Source organism: Myotis lucifugus, unplaced genomic scaffold (genome assembly GCF_000147115.1).
Source record: "Myotis lucifugus unplaced genomic scaffold, Myoluc2.0 scaffold_99, whole genome shotgun sequence".
In the NCBI taxonomy this organism is placed as follows: Eukaryota; Metazoa; Chordata; class Mammalia; order Chiroptera; family Vespertilionidae; genus Myotis; species Myotis lucifugus.
In genome coordinates this window covers 983,881-992,981 of record NW_005871147.1, presented here as the reverse complement: position 1 = coordinate 992,981, position 9,101 = coordinate 983,881, and the positions used below count along the sequence as shown (strand labels likewise).

The window sequence follows — 9,101 nt, the reverse complement described above, 5'->3', positions numbered from 1 at the left end:
GATGTTGCTGTGTGGCAGACATACTCTTCTTTCAAAATGAAGAAATTGGGGCCCTGAGATGTGCACCATTCTCATTTTGATTAATTCTTCCTGAGTTGGATTAACTCTGGTGCAAGGGGACCTGAAGAACTGAGAACTAGGTTTTGGGTGATGGTGGATTTGATAAGTCTTACCTGAGTAATGAACCAACTGCCCATGTCTAAACCTACAAAGGAAGCGGAAACTATCTGGTAAGGAAATCGTAGAAAACAATAAATATGGGGTAATGAAACAATAAACCTGAAGGAGATGAATGAAAGTTAACCAGCCCTAGCTGGTGTGGCTCAGTTCGTTAAGCATTGTCCCATGAACAGAGAGGTCGCTGGTTCGATTCCTGGTCAGGGCACATGCCCGGGTTACAGCTTGATCCCCAATAGGGGGCGTGCAGGAGGCAGCCAATTGATGTTTCTCTATCATCCATGTTTCACTCTCCCTTGCCCTTTCTTTCTCTCTAAAATCAATATTTTTAAAAGTGGGAGCTTAAAAAAAAGTGGGAGCGTATTGGGAAGACTATTTACTGGGTCTACTGGGCCTACTCATTTGGAAGGAAATGCCTAGAAAAGAGTCTGAAACAAGCTATATGGGTAATAATGTAGCATTCTATTAGGATCACAGCCAATCAGGCAAACTAAGACCTACCTGGAAATTATGAGATGGAATGGGGTCGGAGAAGGAGGGGCAGAATTGAGTACTATGTGCACATGATACAGCTCAAAACCCAGCAGAGCAGGGGGCAGTGGTTGGGGCTGTGGAACCAGACCATCTTTGAGAGAATTCCCATTCAGCTGCCCATTAGCTGTGACTGGAGATTTCATCCCTCCTCTCTACTTCCTCCTCATCTGTAAGGTGGGCCTCCCTCAAGGTTGAAAGGATTAAATGTGATAATGAACATGCTTTTATTCCAGTGCCTGCCACATAAATGCTCAGTAAGTGCTTTTTGTTATAATCCCTATCCTTTGGGATTAGGCATTAAACACAGGCTCAAGACATTGAAACTCCCTACAGCATAAAGTACCTGGTGCTTTATGTCAAGACCTGGTGAAATCGTGGTCTCCCTGTGTGTTGCACTCAGCAGCAGGCAGCTTTCTCACTCTATCACACAAGCCCAGAAAGCCCAGAGGGCCCCTAAACTGTTGCAAACCACCCAAGTTCTGGCCCCATGGTACTTTCATTCACTGTTCTGCTTGGAAGGCTCTTCCCCCAGACAGTGATAGGGTTTGCACCTTCATTTCATTTAAAAAAAATTTTTTTTATTGATTTCAGAGAAGAAGGGAGAGGGAGAGAGATAGAAACATCAGTGATGAGAGAGTGATTGGCTGCCTCCTGTACACCCTCCACTGGGGATTGAGTCCACAACCTGGGCATGTGCCCTGACCCGGGAATCGAACTGTTCATAGATCCGTGCTCAACCACTGAGCCACACCAGCCAGGCTGTACCTTCTTTTCATTTCAATACCTGCTTAGGTGTTACATTATCAGAGAACAGCTGTCCCTGACCTAATTCCCCATATAAAGTAGGATCCACACTGCCACTGGGATCTAGCACTCTACCCATGTAACCTGCTTTCTATGTTTTCATGGCAGTCATTACCTACGACGTGTAATTATGTGTTTATTGTCCGTTTCTCCCATTAGCATGCACGAGAGAGCAAGGATTTCATTTTGGGCTCTACTCCTTTTTAAAATGTCCTCCTCACGTCCTTCTACTCAAAAGCCTCGTGTGGCATCTCTTGAAAGAGCCTGAAGGTTCTTCTCACTCTGTCATGGAAAGGCAGCTATTTGCCAGCTCCACCTCATCATCACATATACATAGGAGATAGGACGTACTCCATGCCATGTAATAACATGTGGCCATGCCCAGCGAGGCACATGCTGTAGAGGGTTCCAGGTAGAGGGACAGTGAGTACAAAGGCCCTGGGTGGGAGCCGGTGGTGAAGCTGGGGTGGAGGAACTCACAGTGGAAGTGGAAGAGAGAATAATTCCAAGGTTTTGGGTCTAAATAATAAAAGAATGGAATGGGCATTTGCTAAAATGTGTCAGCTTTGGGAAGGGAGCAGGTTTTGGATGTGTTACATTTTCGATGCTTTCAGGTTAGAGGCACCTGCCAAGAACCTGGCAGTATGCCAAGTGCTTTATATACAGTACCTCCACTGCACAGATAAGGAAAGTGAGGCACTACTAGAAGTTATGCATCTCCAGGTCTTAGATCATGTACCTCCAGGGCTGGGATTTGAACCCCGGCTGCCTCTCCAAGGGTTTGTCACCCTGAGAAGCACTGGTCACTGAAGGTAGAGCTGAGAGGGGACTTACCTGAAGTTGAAAAAAATCAAGAATAACTTGGATAAGGTGAACTCAGTCTTCTTTCCCAAATCCTGGAATACCAGGACAAAGAAGGCCCTTCTCTAGTTGGACTGATAAGTTTAGGGCACATAACAGGAAGCACCACATCACAGGAGTGCTGTGGGGCTGCAACCCCTTTAGGCTCAGGGGCATTGCTAGCAAATCCATTTCCACGACCATTCAGGCTATCACGTGATGCCCAAACAACATGGAAAATCCTTTTGAGGCTGTTATCGTGGGTTACACTCCAACTGTTCATATTTTCTAAGATTTGTTTACTTAGAAATCATTCATAAAAAACCCTGATGTAGCAGACAAGCCTTTCAGAGCCTTGTTACCCAGTATGGTCTGCAAACCAGCCGCAGCACCTGGGAGACTTTGGAAATGCAGAAACTCAAGCCCCACTCAACTTATTGAACCAGAACCTGCATTTTGGCATTTTGGCAAGATGCCTAAGGGTTACATATGCTCCTTACAATTTGGGAAGCCCTGGTCTAGAGCGGAGGTCAACAAACTTTTTCTGTAAAGAGCCAGATAGTAAATATTTTAGGCGCTGCTGGCCTGTCAAAACTACTCAGTTCTGCCACTGGAGTGCAAAAGCAGCCACAGACAATATGTAAAGAATTAGTGAGGTTGTGTCCTAATGAAACTTTATTTATGGACACCAACATTAAAATTTTATATAATTTTCATGTGTCATGAAATATTCTTCTTTTGTCTTTCAAGCATTTAAAAATGTAAAACTCGTTCTTAGCTCAGAGGCTATACAAAAACACACCAATATTCTGACTTGCCTTTCTGGGCTGACCATCCCCAAGCTCCTGCCCCCAACCAGTGATCCCCTTCTTTCTTCTCTGTGGGCACAAGGCTTGGGCCCCCTTTACCTAATGACCTGGGTCATTTTGTCTGAAGGTTGATTACTGAAGTGTAATATGAAAAGTCAATGAAAGGACTGAGATTTTAATAATGTACTCTATCAGTATCCATATCCATAAAAACAGTATATTTGCTGTTGTTTCCTATCTTAAAGTTTTCTTTCTCAGAAAGACCAATATGTAGATTCAATAGTTTAAGGGGAGGGGGCTTATGTTACATTTCAGTGGCTTTTATTCTCTTTTGCCCCTCTATTTCTCTATTTTACATTTTAGCTGCTGGAAAGAAGGAACACACAATGCAGGGAAAAGACAGTTATTAAAAAGAAGGGACAGCCCTGACTGGGTAGCTCAGTTGGTTGGAGCATTGTCCCAATGCTCCAGGGTTTCAAGTTAAATCCCTGATCAGGGCACATACAAAAATTAACCAACAAATGCATGGATAAGTGGAACAATGAGTTGGTGTTTCTTTCTCTCTCTCTTTTCCTCTCTAAAATAAAAATATTTTTTAAAAAGTGACATTTGGAGAAGGAGTTGGAAGAGAAAATTAGAGAAGGGAGATGTTCTTCAGGAGAACAAAGAAGATTGTTTCAGTATCAGTGGGCTATGCAGAAGAATGCATGACTTGATAAATAAAGCAAACTATGTCAAGGAGACTTGCTCAAGAAGGGTTTCTGAAGCAAGTTGGGCAGTAGGAGGATATGAAAAACAGAGGCTGAGATCTGAATTTTTTAAATCTGTAGTGTACTTTCATGGCAAACAGACACTTTTCCATTTTGTTAGGAACAGGAAGAGAGAAGAAATATCATTGACTAAATGCCTACATATGTCAGGTTATAAGGCATTTCCCATCATTATTTCCATTTTAACTAAAGCCACTCATGGAATTATGTATGCAAGCCACAGTTTTCAGATGAGGAACCGAGGGGTGAAGAGACAAGACTGGAACCTAGTTCTGTCTGAGCACAAATACGCTAATGTCCTATACTTTTCTGCCCAGAAATTATAATGTAAATATTGCTTTTGCTGAATTCCTTTTTCTTTTCTTTTTAAAGTTTGAAGGTCCTTTTATTTTTTAAAATTAAATCTTTATTGTTGAAAGTATTACATATGTCCCCCTTTTTCTCCCATTGACCCCTTCTAGCACGCCCCCCTCACTCCCCGCTAACTTCCTTTTTCTTCATACCACTAGAAACCCTCCATTCTCAGGGTCGAGGAAGAACAGGTCAGGAAAATTTTAAGTTTTTCTCCACTCCCCCCAACAAATGTCTTCATTAGAGAGACATCAAGTCCTTTCTCTGTTCCGAAGAAAACAGTACCACTAAAAGACATTAAGACATTGGCAGCCTGGTTTCTGGAGTTAAACTCTGTATTGCTAAAGCAATCTAATAACAAATGTATACATCCTTAGCAGAAGTGTGAAGTTTGGGGACCATTTATTCAGGAATTACTCTGTCAAGATGATATATTATCTCATTTAATCCTCCACAGTCCTGTGAGGTTTTAACACCATTTTATGGATAAAGAAACTGAGGCTTAGAGAAGTTAAATATCTGGCTTAAGGCTACTCAGTTGGTGAGAGGCAGGGTCAAAATTAAAATCAAGGACCTTGCCCTAGCCAGTTTAGCTCAGTGGATAGAGCATCGATCTGCGGACTGGAGGGTCCCATTTTCTATTCCAGTCAAGGGCGCGTACCTCGGTTGCAGGCTCCTCTCTGACCCGGCCCCTGGTCTGGGCTTGTGCAGGAGGCATCGATGTTTCTCTCTATCTTTCCCTCTCTCTAAAACTCAGTGGAAAAATATCCTTGGGTGAGGATTAAAAAAACAAAACAAAAACAACCAAGGACCTTGGGAAGTTCATCCTCTTACCTCCACCCTGCAGGCTCCTTTAGAAAAGGAGTTTAGCCTAGTAGGTTTGGCTCTATGGATAGAACATTGGCCTGAGGACTGAAGGGTCCTGGTTCGATTCCCAGTCAGGGCACATGCCCAGGTTTCAGGCTCCATCCCGTGTGGGAGGTGCAGGAGGCAGCCGATCACTGATTTTTCTCTCATCATTGATATTCTCTCACCTCCTCTCTGAAATCAATAAAAATATATTTTTAAAAAAGAAAAAGAGTTAAGATTTCTGAGCACTGCCTGGCTGGTGTAGCTCAGTGGTTGAGTGTCCACCTCTGAACCAGGAGGTCATGGTTCGATTCCTGGTCAGGGCACATGCCTGGGTTGTGGGCTTGATCCCTAGAAGGGGGTGTACAGGAGGCAGCCAGTCAATGATTGTCTCTCATCATTGATGTTTCCATCTCTCTCTCCCTCTTCCTTCCTCTTAAAAAAAATGATTTCTGCCCTAACCGGTTTGGCTCAGTGGATAGAGCGTTGGCCTGCGGACTGAAGGGTCCCAGGTTCGATTCCGGTCAAGGGTATCTACCTTGGTTGTAGGCACATCCCCAGTAGAGGGTGTGCAGGAGGCAGCTGATCAATGTTTCCCTCTCATTGATGTTTCTAACTCTCTATTCCTCTCCCTTCCTCTCTGTAAAAAATCAATAAAAAAATATTTTAAAAAATGATTTCTGAGCACTATCAATTTGCTCAGTATCAAATGCCAGGATCTTTTCGTTGAAGATGGTGGGTATTAATGAAACATTCAAGAATACACTGGACAATCATTAGTGTGGTGTATGTGGATGAGCAAAAGGGAGTTAAACTACTCAAGTTTCCCCCAATGTCTTCCTTAGAATAACTCCGAGTACCTGAAACATCCAACGAACCAACCAAGAACTAAGGTCGTGGTTCCAAATCAAGTAGGAAAACATTCAGTACCCCAGTACCCCTCCTGGAGATTGCCATATGCACATTACACAATTTAGGCTCTAACTAGTCTTAAAGAATTCCACTTAACTTTAACCCAGAGTTTCCCAAGGACTAATATAATATCTACTCCCTTGAAAGCATATTAACCTGTCAAGAGCACACCTTGGGGATCACCTTAACTAGTCTGAAGCATGTCTACCAGCTCCATGGTTCTCTCTGGGAATCTGAACATGAATCTAGAGGACTTGTCATATACACCCTAAAGGCAAAAAGGACTAGATGACCAGTGTGCACATCTAGCTGGATCCAGGTTTGAGCCTTCTGCAGCTGATGAGGATTGGGCCTTTGCATGTGGCATGTCACCATTTGCCAGTTCATGACAAGTTGAGTCCTTGAAGTTGCCATGTGAGCAAACACACTTTAAACAAGTTGGTTCATGAACCCAAGGTTAAATCACATTGTAAGAGGAACCATTTGACAACAGATTTTATTTTGAAATTATTATCCATCTTTCTCTGGGAAAGGGTGAAGCCTATGATCTGCTTTTTTTCTTACTGTTGATATTTGACACTTTCATTTACATGGTGCCTATAAATAGAAGCACCAATCTTTGTGGTAAGCAAATTCATTAAATTCCTACACTAATTCCTATTGGGATGAGTGTTAAATTTAGAGTGGGGCTGTGAATAGGCCTATGACAGCGTTAAGTTCTTTAACATGCAGAGAAAAATGCACCAGGAAAAGATAAACTAAAAATCTCATCTTTTCCTGTGTTTCAATGATTACTTTAAATAACTTAAAAAAGGGAATAGCCTTTCAGACTTGGAACGGCCTTTGGAAATCCTCTAGTCTAAACCCCTCCTTCACAGGTGAGGTTGGCAAAACTTGAAAAAGTTAGGTCAGGGGCCCATACAGCTTGTCTGTGGAAGAACTGGGCTGAAACTCAGCTGACTGCTCTTCCCTTAAATTTTTCTCTCCTCATTTAAGACATTCCAGTGTCATTTTAAGGACTTAACTTTTTTTTTTTAATTAATCCTCACCCGAGGATATTTTTCCATTGATTTTAGAGATAGTGGAAGGAAGGGGGGCAGACAGACACACACACACACCCCTATTGCTTGCCTCCTGCACCCGCCCAGACCAGCACCAGGGATGGATGCAACCTAGATACATGCTTTTGACCGGAACCGAACACGGGCCACAGGCCAATGCTCTATCCACTGAACCAAAATGGGTAGGGTAGGACTTAACTTTCTCGATTACTCACTATAATGAAAAAGGTTGGCTCATTTGCTTTCCTTTTGGGGAGTGGAAGGCAAGTCATATGTCCATTGTCAGCCTCTTGGTTCTCCTGCTCTCTTGGTAGTCCTTCATTTTGCCCTTTTTTTCCTACCCTTTGTCCCCAACTTTCTCTCTCCATCCCCGTCAAACACTTATCTTTGGAAATATGTGTGTGCACTTCCCAACCTGGCTTGGGTCTGGAACAAGGTGACTCTTGGTTTAATGGAGTTTTTCCACAGGGCTTGAATTTGCCTAAGGGCTTGGAAGGTTGGCTCACAGAAAGGAAACTGTCATCCTTTGCCCTTTCAGCAGGTCTGTGTTCTGTTAAAATACGGAAGAATTACAAAGTAACAGGAAGAAAAAAAGGCAGAAACTCCACTTGAAGTATTTGCCTACCCTCTGGGAAAGTTCAAGACTGTTGTTCAACGTCTAAGGTCTTCCCTTGTGATTCGCTTGTAGTCCTTAAGTCATCTCCAGGCATCTGACTAAGGAAGCATCAGAGGAAAACAAAAGTTGGGTGTTTGTATTGAAGTCAGTGTCCTGGCTCATAGGACTTGGTGGACAATATGCTTTATTGCTTTGCTGCTGGGTAATCAGCGTGGGAGCCTTTTCCTGCACAGGAGCCCTCCTTGCTGCAGGTCTATTGTGCACAAGGGCTCGCCCTTTCACATTTCTCATTCCTCGGCAGACATTCTGTGAAGGGCAGGCCTGTGTTTTCCACCCTAACACTTACCCTCAGACCCTCCTAAGTGTCCAGGAGGGCCGTGTTTTTAATCAGAAGTTGAAGTGGAACCTCCCCATGGGTGCCTGGTGAGTGTCTCTTCGGGGCATTGCCCCCTCCCCTCTGGAGGACAACATGCTGGGGTGGGTGGGGGCTCAGCCTCGATCCCAGGGCATCTTTGGCCCCTGGAGGCACCCTGCCAGCCAGGTATGTGGAGGGAAAGTGCTGTCCGCGTTCCCGGGCGGCGAATGAATTTCTGGACCTGGACGGTCGCTTCGGAGCGTGGTGGGGCGTGGGAGCCAGCGAACGGGTGGGCGCAGCGAACTCACTAACTGGGTGGGCATCTCCGGGGAAGTTCGGGCGGGGCGCGCCGGCGTTCTTCCTCTAAAATCCATCCCGGGCAGAGCCACGGCACTTCTCATCCAAACTCCTGGAGACAGGGATTAGGTGGGTGCGCGTTCGGCGAGGCGGATCCGGGAAGTGCCGGCCCCGCTAGCGCCAATCCGTGGTCCCGAGCTCTGGCCCGACCGCCTGGCCCGGGCTGGGGCGGGGCCGGCCACACCACAGCAGCCGAGGTCCGGGACTCCGGCCGCGGCCCGACCGCCCCTCGTGTCGCCGCCCGCCCTCAGCCGCCCGGCGAGGCGGCGGCCTTCTCCGCCCGCGCGGGGTCCCCTGGTTAACCCCTGCCCGCCAGCCTGGCCGCTGATTGGAGGAGGCGGGGCGCCGGGGCACGGGGACCCCCCCCCACCTTCCTCGTCTCCTCCCCCACTGTCGGCTCTTCCCCTTACCCACCCCCCCAGGACCCCCCCTGCTTCCCCGCCGTGCAAATCTCGCGAGGAAACACGCGGTTTCACTAGTGTGTTTACACCGATCACTACTAATCCGGACCGAACCGATCCGGATTAAGGGGCCGGAGGCGGGTCTTGGGTACCAGCGGTTCCGACACCCCCCCGCCCTCCGCGCCGCACCCGAGTGGCCCCCAGCCGAGCGGGTCCCCACCTCCCGGCCCGGCCTGGGCCCTCCTGCGCCTTCCTTGGCCTTGTC

At 46.2% G+C, this 9,101-nt stretch overlaps 1 protein-coding gene across 5 annotated transcripts in view; it reads left to right on the top strand.

Annotated features, from left to right (window-relative positions):
- The first annotated feature begins 8,126 nt into the window (after positions 1–8,126).
- Positions 8,127–9,101, top strand: part of TLK2 (tousled like kinase 2) — an 82,420-nt gene continuing 81,445 nt past the window's right edge. For 3 of the 5 annotated variants that reach the window (XM_023756770.1, XM_023756769.1, XM_006092177.3), the window contains exon 1: positions 8,129–8,146. The gene's annotated coding sequence lies outside the window, so the exon portion shown is untranslated. Of the gene's footprint in view, positions 8,147–9,101 lie in introns of all 5 variants that reach the window. The other 2 variants (XM_023756766.1, XM_023756772.1) reach the window with 2 other exon arrangements.